The 13,871-nt window shown below is 40.4% G+C and overlaps 1 pseudogene; it reads left to right on the forward strand.

Moving 5' to 3' along the window:
* Positions 1–10,198: 10,198 nt before the first annotated feature.
* On the forward strand, positions 10,199–13,078 carry LOC129832736 (perforin-1-like; annotated as a pseudogene).
* Positions 13,079–13,871: the final 793 nt, after the last annotated feature.

Here is a 13,871-nt window from a genome sequence, read left to right on the forward strand (position 1 = left end):
CAGTCTCTGGTGTAAAGCAGACGGAAGCAGGTTTTCCTCTAAGATTTTGCCTGTGCTTAGCGCCATCCCGTTTCTTTTCATCTTGAAAACCTCCCCAGTATTTGCCGATGTAAAGCATACCCGTACCATGATGCAGCCACCACCATGCTTGAAAATAAGGAGGCAGTTACTCAGTGATGTGTTGGATTTGCCCCAAAAATAATTATTTGCTTTGCATAATTATTAACTTGACAATGCTTAAAGAGATATTCATTGTCTGATTTGATATTGTTACCCATCTACCAATCAATGCCCTTCTTTATGAGGCTTTGAAAGGCTCCCTGGTCTTTGTAGTTGAATCTGTGCTTGAAATTCAATACTTGACTGAGGGACCTTATAGATGTTGTATGTACTGTATGGGGAACATAAGACGGGTTAGTCGTTTAAAAATCATGCCAACCCCTATTATTTTTGTGCATCTAACATATGTGATTTGTTAAGCTAAATTCTTCTCCTGAACTAATTTAGGCTTGCCTAACCAAAGGGGCTCAAAACTTATAGAATGACTATATTTTAGTTATCAAATTTGTATTCATCTTTTTCTTTTTATCTTCTTCTTTGACGTAATAGTATTTTGAGTAAATTGTTGACAAAAAAATTACAATGAAATCAATTTTCACCCCCCTTTTCAACACAATAAAATGTGAAGAAATCCAAGGGGTGTTAATACTTTCACAAGGCACTGTATACTTATAGTGTACTTGATCACTCACAGTGTTTCATAAAAAAATATGAACGATTCAACTTTAAAACAACTCCAAGTGTATTTTGAATGACAATAGTAAATTACAACTAAAGTGTTTGAAATGTAAGTACAATTTTAATGAGTGTGTAAGTTTAATGATAATGAACATAAAGAAAAACAATTAATTTAAAGTACACATTTAACAAGTATATGGAAGGTTTATGATAGTATGCTTATATTATACTTAAGATATACTAGAAAAGTATATCTTATATTTGTTGTATATTTAAGTATACTTTAGTGTACTTGTAATATATTAAAATAAAATAGAAAATTGCTTGGGTAGCTATCGCCTCTTACTGGCAGAGGCAGGTTGCTTTACATATGTTCCTGAATCCTTAGAAAATGGATGTGAATGTGTGACCACAAGGTCAAATAATCACATTTGACTCCTTGTCATGCATAGAGGTTACTTTACATATTTAAACATTTGCATAATATTATCGACACAGTTGTCCTGTCAAGGGTGTTACAGAGCCTTCTTTGAAGTTCTACTTTTAGGCCGATTTGGTGTGGCTATTATGGGGATCTCCTTATTTTTGAAGCCAAATATAGGCTAGTACTTCAACTTGATTATGTATGATTGTTTCAGAGAAGTATAACTCACAACCACAAACAAATGATTGACCAAATGATAGAGCTAATTATCTTGTTTAGAGCTGAGGAGGCTCCCTCCAGCCAAACCAGCCTACACATACTGTAACCCTCAAGGAATTGATTTAGCTGTTTCTGTTGTACACTGTACTATAATTAGCTTCGGGCTTCACAGTTACAAAAACTCTGCAGGATTATGGCCTCCCTCGCATCCCAACATAATTATTTATCGCTGTTACCTACAAACACACCGTAAGCCAATGTGTCTTTAGTACAGTTAGTATGTTGGGGGATTAAGTGCAGTGATGGATACACAAGCAATACCCTCACTGTGGCAGTGTTTTTCTAAATAGGCCCACTCTCTGTGTGAGTGAAAGAACATCGCCTACATACAGTACATTACCACGCCTCTACCTTTGTTTTAGTTAGAGGATACAAAAAAAGGACACAGCCGAAGACTGTGAGTGGTTTTATCTTCCTTCTTTTTCATTATCTCATATGCGCTGGTTCATTCTTCTAAATGTTGCGCTGGTATCTCCTGACTGGCATCAGCTAATCTTGTAACCTCAACAGGGAGAGACAGGGTCATCGCAACAATCTAAGATCCTCCACATACCCCCGGTTTTGAAAAGATTCACCTTTTATAACCATAACGCTTGTAGATATTCGTATTATTAAACCAGAGGGGTTTGGTTAAATGCGGAAGACACTTTTCATTTCAGGCGTTGTCGTATAACTGATTAGGTATCCCCCTTTCCCTTGATTTTGACAGAGAGGTCATGGTCTCTTCTTCATATGAGCTCTGTGTAAATACATCAAATATACAGTGCATTCAGAGATTATTCAGATCACTTGACTTTTTCTACATTTTGTTACGTTACAGCCTTATTCTTACATTTTTTAAACAGTTTTTCTCCTCATCAATCTACACACAATTCCCCACAATGACAAAGCAAAAACAGGTTTGTAGACATTTTTGCAAATGTGTTAAATAAAAAAATGGAAATATTACATTTACATAAGTATTCAGACCCTTTACTCAGTACTTTGTTGAAGCAGCTTTTGGCAGCGATTACAACCTTGAGTCTTCTTGGGTATGACACTCCAAGCATGGCACACCTGTAATTTGGGAGTTTCTCCCATTCTTCTCTGCAGATCCTCTGAAGCTCTGTCAGGTTGGATGGGGAGCGTCGCTGCACAGTTATTTTCAGTTCTCTCCAGAGATGTTCGATCGGGTTCAAGTCCAGGCTCTGGCTGGGCCAGTCAAGGACATTCAGAAACTTGTCCCGAGCCCTCTGGAGCAGGTTTTAATCACGGATCTGGCTGTACTTTGCTTCGTTCATCTTTCCCTCAATCTTGACTAGTCTCCCAGTCCCTGCCACTGAAAAACATCCATCCCCACAGCATGATTCTGCCACCACCATGCTTCACCGTAGGGATGGTGCCAGGTTTCCTCCAGACTTGACGCTTGGCATTCAGACCATTCTTGGTCACCCCACTAACCAAGGCCCTTCTCCCCCGATTGCACAGTTTGGCCGGGCGCCCAGCTCTAAGAAGAGTCTTGGTGGTTCCAAACTTCTTCCATTTAAAATAAATGTATTTTTATTTTTTATTTCACCATTATTTAACCAGGTTGGCCAGTTGAGAACAAGTTCTCATTTACAACTGCAACCTAGCCAAGATAAAGCAAAGCAGTGCGACACAAACAACACAGAGTTACACATGGGATAAACAAACGTACAGTCAATAACACAATAGAAAAATCTATATACAGTGTGCAAATGTAGTAAGATTAGGAAGGTAAGGCAATAAATAGGCCATAATAATAATTACAATTTAGCAACTAAACACTGGAGTGATAGATGTGCAGAAGATGAATGTGAGTAGAGATACTGGAGTGCAAATGATTAAAAAAAAATAATAATAACAATATGGGGATGAGGTAATTGAGTGGGGTATTTACAGATGGGCTGCTTACAGGTGCAATGATTGGTAAGCTGCTCTGACAGCTGATGCTTAAAGTTAGTGAGGGAGATAAGACTCCAGCTTAAGAATGATGGAGGCCACTGTGTTCTTGGGGACCTTCAATGCTGCAGAACCTTTTTGGTACTCTTCCCCAGATCTCTTCCTTGACAGAACCCTGTCTTGAAGCTCTGCGGACAAATTCTTTCGACCACATGTCTTGGTTTTTGCTCTGACATGCACTGTCAGCTATGGAAACTTATATAGACAAGTGTGTGCTTTTCCAAATCAATTTTATTTACCGCAGGTGGACTCCAATCAAGTTGAAGAAACATCTCAAGGATGCCTCGTTAAATAAAGGTTCAATAATATAAATAAAATGCTCAATGGAAACAGAATGCACCTGAGTCTCATAGCAAAGGGCTGAATACTTATGTAAATAAGGTATTTATTTTTTACATTTGTAATACATTTGCAAAAACCCTGTTTTCAATTTGTCATTGAGGGGTATTGTGTGTAGATTGATGAGGGAAAAGGGGGCCTAGAACATCTCATTTCAGAGATCCTGAGTTGTTCCTCATAAAGGGGGGAAAAATTAAAACCAACTCTATGGAGACTGAAGGGCCCTCCAGTGTCATCCAAGCCTGTGACCGGGATTGGTCATTTCTAAGTCTAAATTGAATGAATGATGATAGATACAAAGGACATTTCTGCATATGTGCTTTGTAAATAAACACAAGAGAATACTGCTCTCTCCTTACATACAAAGAGGTCCAACCCACTTTTTGATAAAAACATAATGGTGAGTTCTATAAGCATCACCAGTAATAAACCTAAGGGCACAATGGAAAACAGCATTTAGCGGTTTAAATCCAGATGCTGCTGCATGCATATAGATAATACCCCCATAATCAAAATTGACAATTTCCTTCCTATTAACAAAATTCAGACATGCTTTGTTTCTGTCAAATAAACCAACCTTGAACGTCACCTTCTTCACCAGCTCAGTGACATGTTTTGTTTTTAATGACAGTTTTCTCTCAAGCCAGATACGAAGACATTTTGTCGGAAGGAACTCGCTCAATTTGTGTAACGTTCAAACTTGTCATTACAAGTTCATTTAGATCTGGGTTATGGGACCTAGAAAAAAACATGTATTTTGTTTTGTTTGCATTTAGCACTGACTTTAGGTCCAATATTGACCACTGCAGTGCTAGAAAATCAGATTTCAAATTTGAAAAGGCTTATCTGACTGATGGAGCAATGGAATACAACACTATATCATCTGCATACAAATGAATAGATTTTGTTTTTACAGCATTACCAATGTTATTTATATCGTTTGTAAACAGTAGTGGGCCGAGGAAAGGGGCACCCCTTTATGTAATTCAAGGAACTCCATCTACCTTGATGGCCGGAGTTCTGTCATTGAGATAATTATCAAACCATCGGCAAGCATCAGTACCCAACCCTACCAGGGACAGCCTACTCAACAGAATAACATGGTCTACAGTATCAAAAGTTTTTGACAAGTCTACAAACATGGAGCCCAATTCTTTCTTTCATCTAAGGCATTTGCAATATCGTTTACAACATGCATGGTAGCCGTAGTGGTGCTATGTTCAGGTCTGAATCGGGATTGATTAACATTAAGAACACCATTTACAGACCGATAATAACGTAGCTGTTTGTTGACCAATGATTCTAGGAATTTCGCAAGACAAGGGAGCCTGGAAGTGGGTCGAGAATTATCGAGATCACTACGATCCCCACCCTTATGGAGTTGAGTGGCAATACAAAAGCTTCTTTCCACACTTTTGGAATATTTCCTGATACTAAAGTTAAATAAAAAATGTGTGTTACTGAGCCAGCAATGGTGGGTGCGGCATACGTAAGCAAAGACGGGTCCAAATTGTCAGCCTCTAATGACTTCCTGGTGTCAATAGCTTTTAAGGAAGCAAGAACTTCTGTTTCTGTGAGTTGCCAAAAAGAAAAAGCCTAATAAAATGCCCTTGCTAATCAAACATGAGATGGACACCACAATTTCCATTTAAATTGGAAACGTGTCTTTGCCCTCTTTGGCCTCTAGGGGGAGCAGGGCCTGCAGCATTATGACTCAGTGGACTTTTGACTTGAAGGGCCAGAGGAGAGGAGGGATGGAAAGAATGACTGTGACCAAGGAGGCGTGCCAGGGAGCTGTAATGGGACAATATAACACCATTTCACCCACACATACAATTGGCCCAATGGTCAGTTAAGCGTAACGTGTTGCAGTGCATTGTGGGTCCAGCTGGCCTGTAACTATACTGTGGAGAGGTGATAAGGGATTAGGCAAGTATGTTGAGGCCCTAATTTGGTGTTTACAATCACTAATTGTTATTCGGATATAGGGCTTTAAAAAAATATATCTTAAATTTCAGCTCATTCTTTTTGAGCCATTCACATGAGAAGTATTATTTTCAAGGCAAAGGCATTGTTCCATCTTGCACGGTCACAAATGAACAGTTTTGAATTCTCTCATTCTCGTCCCCTTTCTGAAGACGGCAATACAATTCTCCCTCGTCTCCTGGCTTGCTGTCTCATCGTTCTGGAAGAAATCCAACGAGACTAAGTTTTTTTTTTATAGCATCTAATTTCTGCCATGACTATGTGAAATAGTACATCATCATAGCAGTATCAGGGATTTATCTGATCTGAACCCATGTTGAAGAACTAAGAATAAAAGTCTCATTCTGGACTTTTCCATTCACTTCCTGGTGTGTTTCATTGTCTTCGCAGCATCTCGCGCAGAATGCTGAGTTGTCAGTAAAGTACTGCAGTGGGCACCAGGCCCTGGCCTTTATTTTGGAATTCTGTGACATTGTTTGATGGCTTGGCTTCCGCCTGAAACTGAAACAGTAAATCTACATGTCTGTCATCAGTCCCCGTATGCCTCCACATCCTGCCCGGTTAGACTGAACATAATTTGATCTCTCAGAGGCCTGCTGCTTACATGTCAAATTCGGATCTCGGTTTAATCTGTAACCAAGTACAATTCCTCACATGAAACATCATTTACCTTTAATTACAGCACATTTAACAAAAAATATGTACATTTATAAATATACATATTTATTGTAAATCTGCTGAGGTCGTATCTCAAGCCATGTAAGTATCTGGGATTTCCTCTAGCTGCTCAGACGGTTAGAGGATTCTCCTGTGCGAAAAATGTAGCGTTAATTAGTTCCATGACAAGGGCTGTGGTGCATATGTAGTTTGTATTTTGAATTGCTTACAACATTGTGGTCTGAAATGGAATTGAGCTTATATACTGTACATTTAGAAGTCTTTGAGGTCTTCAATCATCAGTCTTGTATCATCATTGAACCTGACAAGCTCCCCCCACCCCCCAACTAAAGGATTGAACAACCCATTTTACTAGGCTACATACGAATAACCACCACTGCAACAGACAGACTACAGTAGACGGACATGGAAACATGGAAACCCACACCCTCGTTCAACCCAGACCAAGCAGACAGTAACATGCGACACTTATTGCAGCGTGCTCAGCAAAAACCATGCTGGCAGGCAATTTGCCCGTTGACCGACTTTTTGGGGTGAAGTGAGAAGTAAAGACAAGCAGATTAAGCTTATTTTGACTGAGTTGCTATAAAAAAAAAAGGGATCTATGTTCCTCTTTGAGTTATAAGAGAATGTGCCGTCTCGGCAGAGCCATTTGAGAGGTGTGACTTTTTCCAACTTTTCTGCCGAGTCATCTATTTGTCTCCTTTCCTTTCAACACCTCTGAAGCTGCTCTGTACACACATGCATGCAAATTCTCACACACACAGTTACACTCTTACAAATATACCCAAGCAATGTGTCGACTGTAGTCATTTCTACTACTAGTACAACTAATACTACTACTTCTACTACCACAACTACACAACTAGGCCTAGTAAATAAACAAAACAACCATTTTGGAATCTAACAATGAAACTCCTATCTCTACTGTACCAGCACCACAGCTGCTATAATGAGCCGATGGAAATGTTGTTTCTCTGAAAACAAGTTGTACCCCATAACTAATGATGCTTTTCCATTGAGACTTACCCCCACACCAGTGGACCGCCAGTGTTTGATGTTAATGTCAGCTCGAGTGTTATTTCGGTTCCATCAGGAGTGTGATCCTTAAGACTTGTCGCGAGCAGAATCAACAACTGCGTCAAGCAAGACTGTTGCTTTGTGAGAAGGTGCAAACGTTCACAGTTAGCCATTGTTATGTCCTTTTTTATTTAACCTTTATTTAACTAGGCAAGTCAGTTAAGAACAAATTCTTATTGACAATGACGGCCTACCCCGGCCAAACCCTAACACGGACGACGCTGGGCCATTTGTGCACCGCCCTATGGGACTCCCAATCACGGCCGGTTGTGATACAGTCTGGAATCGAACCAGGGTCTGTAGTGATGCCTCTAGCACAGAGATGTGGTGCCTTAGACTGCTGCGCCACTCGGGAGCCAGCTAAAAAGTAACCAGAGCCTTCCCTTGGCTCCAAGATAGAGCAGGGCCGCTGGAGCCATGGCCCAGTGAGACACGGGTGACATCACATGTAGATGGAAACAGAAAAGTCGGAGTCTTTTTTAAAGCACTGGGGTAAATCCTCATTGGGAAATGCACCATGAGTGAAAATGACTCAAGGAATTATCTGCTGCTCAACAAACCCTGTTTCTGAAATCAATGTTGAGAGCCATATTCAATACATTTTCTGTATGTTAGTTGCGTAATTCATGTAACACATTTATAATAGTAACACATTATAATAGTAACACATTTTAATACAAAGTTGTATGACATGTTTGTGTGTGCGTACTAAACAATGTGCTGGAATACATTTGTCACACATACAGGACAATCTGTCTAAAATGTTGACAGTATTTACCCAAGTTCACTTCAGACACAACATTAAAGTGCCAATATTCAACTTTTTGTGCGACCTGACCAAATTCACATATAAATGTGCTTTATAGATTTATCACTCTACTTGAAATCAAGTCTAAGAAGCGGTGGATCTGTTTTATGTGCACTATTTCTATGCTGTTTTGTTTTTGTTACTTGTTTTGTACATCAGATTGAAACAGCAGAAATAATAATATTTTTGTTCACATAAAATATATTTCACAGCGGTTTAGATGGTACAATGATTCTCTACACTATACCAGCTTATTTTGTCACATAAACTGAAATTTGGCGAACTACTAGAGTTTTTGCAACCAGGAAATGGTGGAGCGATAGTGCAAAGTGCAATGGATTGGAAAATAACAGTTACTGATGTGCACACTACAAAGGTATCTTGAAAGACGCAGCATTAATGTAAATTTGGCACGTCTGGTTTTATACTTCTATGCATTCATTTTTCATCAGATAAAAAAACCGAGGGCCTGATCGAACTCTCAATGTTCAGGGCTGGGACTGTCATACAAATATGCAGTTGGAGGGAACAAGACACAGTGTGTGTCAGAACTATTTTACTGCTCTGTCAATGGGAAATTGTCAAACTAAGTAAGGCTAAATAAACTAGTGAAGTGAACGTTTTTTTTAAATGAAGTATGCCTGTCCCCTTGTATTTGTGTTGTGTGTATGGGTATATTTGGGTGTTAGAGAGGTTGTGTGTGTGAGAGAGAGTTTGTGCTTAGTTGGTTGTTTGGTGTGTCACAGACTACTCCATACATTGGTATATCTCTGTTAGCCACTCCCCATTTGACATACTGTATGTTGGTATATAAAGATAGTTTTCCCGTTGTCCTGTCTAGTGTATTACACCTCGAAATACCAACGTCTCTGTGTAAGGTGAGTCCAAATAATTTGATCCGCATTCCTCTTGTAGAAAACTCACTATTGTTGTTTCCCTGCCACTCAATGTACATATTTTATGAATCATCACTGGATATAAAGACCCCGCTTTTCATATTCGAAAGGAAGTAGCATTATTCTGAATTTCAGTTCATAATGTTGTTCTTCATCTACATGATGGTCATAAAGTCACTATTGGGAACCCATGAACTATTGTTAACTCGCTTGACTATTTCCAACAGTCAATAAGAGAACTACTCACAATCCAAAGAATTGAAAGAGCTCGATTGTCCAAAAGGACATACTGCCTAATATAAGGTTTAGTTATTTGGATTCTCAAAGACAGTTCAAATGAGAGAGCCATTCAGTCAGTGGAGTATGAATACTGTTATCATTGTTGCACGGTATGGAGAAATTGAGAGATAGAAAACAATACTAGTACTAAATCGTTATTTATTTTTTTGTAAAAAGTCCTCTTAGGATATGATGGAGGCTCAGTAAATCAAATAATAATTAATTTGTTCCTCAAATTATTATTATTTTTTTTTTTTAAGATCTACTTTATCAAAATTATTCTCTCATATGTACAGCAAAATCTTCCCATTAAATGTCAACCAGTTTTCTTTGCTTTGATTTAGATCTGAATCCAAGATGTTTGCATCAATAACTCCTCTTATATCCAATGTATGATCTATGTTATATTGTTTTCCAATTCATTAACTTTAGTGACCTTTTCAAGGCAATGTGAGAAATACAAATCTTGGAATGCCTGAACGAACTTCCGTGTGGATTTCACAGTGACCTGAGACGTTTTTTATTTATTTCTGTCCTTTAATATTACACCCAAATTTAGTAAATACACCCATTGTTGTGATGTTGATGTGACGTCTTTGCCCATTGGGATGGCAATTGCAAAATCTTTTAATATATTTTATTTAAAAAATCCCTCATTAAATTCTTTCTGTCTATCACCTGACTTTGTCACACCACATTTGTCAATTTTCTCTCTTCCCAGCACCTGCAATGCCTGTCAACCTCCTACTCTACCTCCTCCTCTTCCTCCCTGTGTGTCACGGCTGCCACACTGGCTCCTTCACCGACTGCCAAAAGGCTCCGTTCGTCCCCGGTCACAACCTGGCCGGAGAGGGTTTTGACATCGTCAAGATGCAGACCTCCGGCGCCTTTGTGGTGGATGTGCGGAAGTTCATGGTGGGTGGGCACGATGGTAACTGCACCCTGTGCACCAACACTCTGATGGACAACCAGGTCCAGAAGTTACCGCTCTCCGCACTGGACTGGCGCACAAAGGTGACGTGTCGTCGGAGCCTCAGCAGCCAGATGTACGAGTCGAGCAGCTCCATTCTGAAGGAGACCACTAACTGTGCCAGCGTCAGCTGGAAGGTTGGTCTGGGAATCAAGGGCATTGCTGGGGTTGCTGTTGGAGGCACACACTCCAAAACTGCCATGTTCGCCAGAGACCACTCCACCAAAGACAAGTTCTCTTTCACCAGCCATGAATTCAAATGCAAATATTACACGTGAGTCAAGATTTTGATTTGTAAATTGTAAATTAATGCAGTCTAAAGCAAAAAAAAGACAACAGAAATGTATATAGATTGTATACGGAAAAAAACAGTGTTCTCCATGTTGTTGAAGTTTTTTAAATTCCTCATACCTCTCTCCCTGTCCTTAGCTTCCGCCTCCGAACCCAACCTCCCCTGAGCCGGGAGTTTCAGGACTCCCTAAAAACCTCCCTTGCATGTACACTCACAAGACCGGCCCTGCCTACAGCCACTTCATCTCCGTCTATGGCACCCACTACATCCGCAAGGTGAACTTGGGGGGCCGGGTGCACTCCACCACAGCCATACGCACCTGTGAGATGGCCATGAGTGGCCTCTCCCTCCATTATGTCAGCAACTGTCTGGGGGTGGAAGCCAGTGGCACCATCAAGAGTGTTTGGTTATAAAACCTGGCTGAAGTCCCTGAAGAAGGTCCCTGGTGTGGTCTCTCACCAGCTCAGCTCCTTGCACTTCCTGGCCAGAGACAACCCCATCCTTAAAAGGCCAACCAGCGCAATGCCATCAGAGAATACATCCAGAAGTACGCTGTGTCCACCTCCTGCCCTTCTGCTTGCAAGATGGGGAGACGCAACAAAGACTGCATCTGTAAGTGTAGCGGTCACAGGAACGTGGACTCCAACTGCTGCCCCGGTAAACCGGGCGTGGCCAGGATGAATGTGACGGTGGTCCGAGCTACGGGGCTCTGGGGCGACAACTTATCTAAGACAGATGGCTACGTCAAGGTCTTCTACGGAAAGCAAGGCTGTTCCACTCCTGTGATCTGGAACAATGACTTCCCCTACTGGAACTACAGGATTCAGTATGGAACGGTGGATTTGAAAAGTAGACAGTGAGTTTTTTGTTCAATTTTTATGTTAAATAGTCATATCCGTCTCTTGAGGGTTACTATGTATAGGCTTCCTGTACAAAGGAATAAGTGGAGCAGCAAGACATATGTTAAGGGTGTTTTGGGCTCTCTGTCTTTGTCGGTGGGATCTCCAGGGTAGTTTCCAGTTTGCTAATTATGCTCCCTATTCTAGAAAACCTTGTAAGAGTAAATATAAATATATTTAGCCAGCATTGTGAATATTTTGTGTATTACCACTGCTCTTACTTAGAGTGCTCCCTCTCATTCACCCACTATCTGTGTTCCCTAACAGACCCTTGAACTAACAGACCCTTGATGGAACGATGACCTGCTAGGAAAGGGCTCCATAACCCCTCAAAGGGGCATGAACGTCAACCAAAGTTTCAAGTTGAAACACGGTATGATTTATGTCTCCCTGTCTGTGGTTTGTGGCCCCAGCCTTAAAAGGAGCCTTCTGTGATCAGTATGCCCCCTCGCCTGGGTCCCAGGGTAGGCTGAGTTACATCCATGACCGGGACAGAGAGACAGAGACGTTACCCACCCTCTTCCAGGGTTCTCACAGTAAACGGAACAGGGCCGGTGCCCTTCATGTTAAATGAGTTACTTAATTATAATATTATAATAATATATGCCATTTAGCAGATGCTTTTTTCCAAAAGGACTTACAGTACAGTGCATATATTTCAGAGTATGTGACCTCCAGCGGGAATCAAACCCACAACCCTCTAACCAATGCTCTTGACATCTGAGCCACACAGGACTATTTACTCCCTGTGGAGCATAAGGCCGCAACAACACACGACATGCCAGACGGTCCTTTGCAGTTTTCTCTCTGCTTCACCTTTGTTACATGAGGCTAATGGTGAATCAGTTTTAAAAAATTCATTAAATTTATAGGTCAATCAATTAGCTTGCGTTGAGAAGCTCGGTCTTCCTTTCCAAGGCGATAAAATGATTCATTGCTTCAGGGTTGCCTCTACATTCGTATCGTTTTTCTTTCTGTCACAAAACTAAATTATTTCTCAATATTGACCTATTTTTTTTATTTTTTTTTACAATTCTATATAATGTCTGATATATCCAAATAGTTGGGGTTTCAGTATTACTCGTATAACTGTGACACACAAAAAAAAACTTATTGAAAGTAATGTGAAAGGAGGGAATTTAGGTCTACTTGAGGCCTGCTTGAAGTGGAACATTACCCAAGTGCTTTTTCTGATTCATTGCCACCCAGATGAAGTGGGTGAGACCACTGACTCTGGATGCATCACTCTGGATGGTTGCAAATGGCATCCTATTCCATTTATAGTGCATTGCCTTAGACCAGGGCCCATAGGGCTCTGGTCAAAAGTAGTACACTATATAGGGAATGGGGTGCCATTTGGGACCCATCCTCTGCATTAGACGAAGGTAAGAGAAATATGACCACATTCCTCAACTGACATGACACTTGGCAACAGCTGAGAAAGCAAATGTGCCTTACGTACAGTACGTCACTTACATTTAGTTTTCACTGTATTTATTCTTTTTCTGTATAATTATGTTCCTTTCCTTTCACGTTTGTTTGAACTTTGTTAATGAAAATTACATTTGATCATTGAATTTTCTATTTTCTGCTTGTACTATCATTCAATAAATTGAGTAGGCCTATCACGGTGCCAGTGATTATTTAACTACTGAATAATTTGATACCTGTGGGCTGAATCCTACCTGTGGGCTGAATCCTACCTGTGGGCTGAATCCTACCTGTGGGCTGAATATACATGTGTTAACCCAGACCCATTTACATTTTACATTTTTAGTCATTTAGCAGACGCTCTTATCCAGAGCGACTTACAGTAGAGTGCATACATTTTATTACATTTTTTACATACTGAGACAAGGATATCCCTACCGGCCAAACCCTCCCTAACCCGGACGACGCTATGCCAATTGTGCGTCGCCCCACGGACCATGTTATTGGGGTCAATGGTAGACATGAGAATTCAAGTTATTCATGGATATCAAGTTACAGTAGGATTTGGCCCTGAATGCCTTTTACAGAGAAACAAAATATTTCACACGTGTACAATCACATGATTTCACATGAAATGTCACATGTGAAATCATGTGAAAACATGTTTTTGGAACACTTCATATGTGATCACGTTTTCACATGTGCAGCTTCATGTTATCCCATGTTGCTTTACATGTTGCAGCATGTTATCACATGAACGTCACATTAGATCATGTGTTCATGAAATTCAAGGGTTTGGTGATGACAGTT

The sequence above is a fragment of the Salvelinus fontinalis genome, chromosome 34 (assembly GCF_029448725.1).
Source record: "Salvelinus fontinalis isolate EN_2023a chromosome 34, ASM2944872v1, whole genome shotgun sequence".
NCBI classification, from domain to species: domain Eukaryota; kingdom Metazoa; phylum Chordata; class Actinopteri; order Salmoniformes; family Salmonidae; genus Salvelinus; species Salvelinus fontinalis.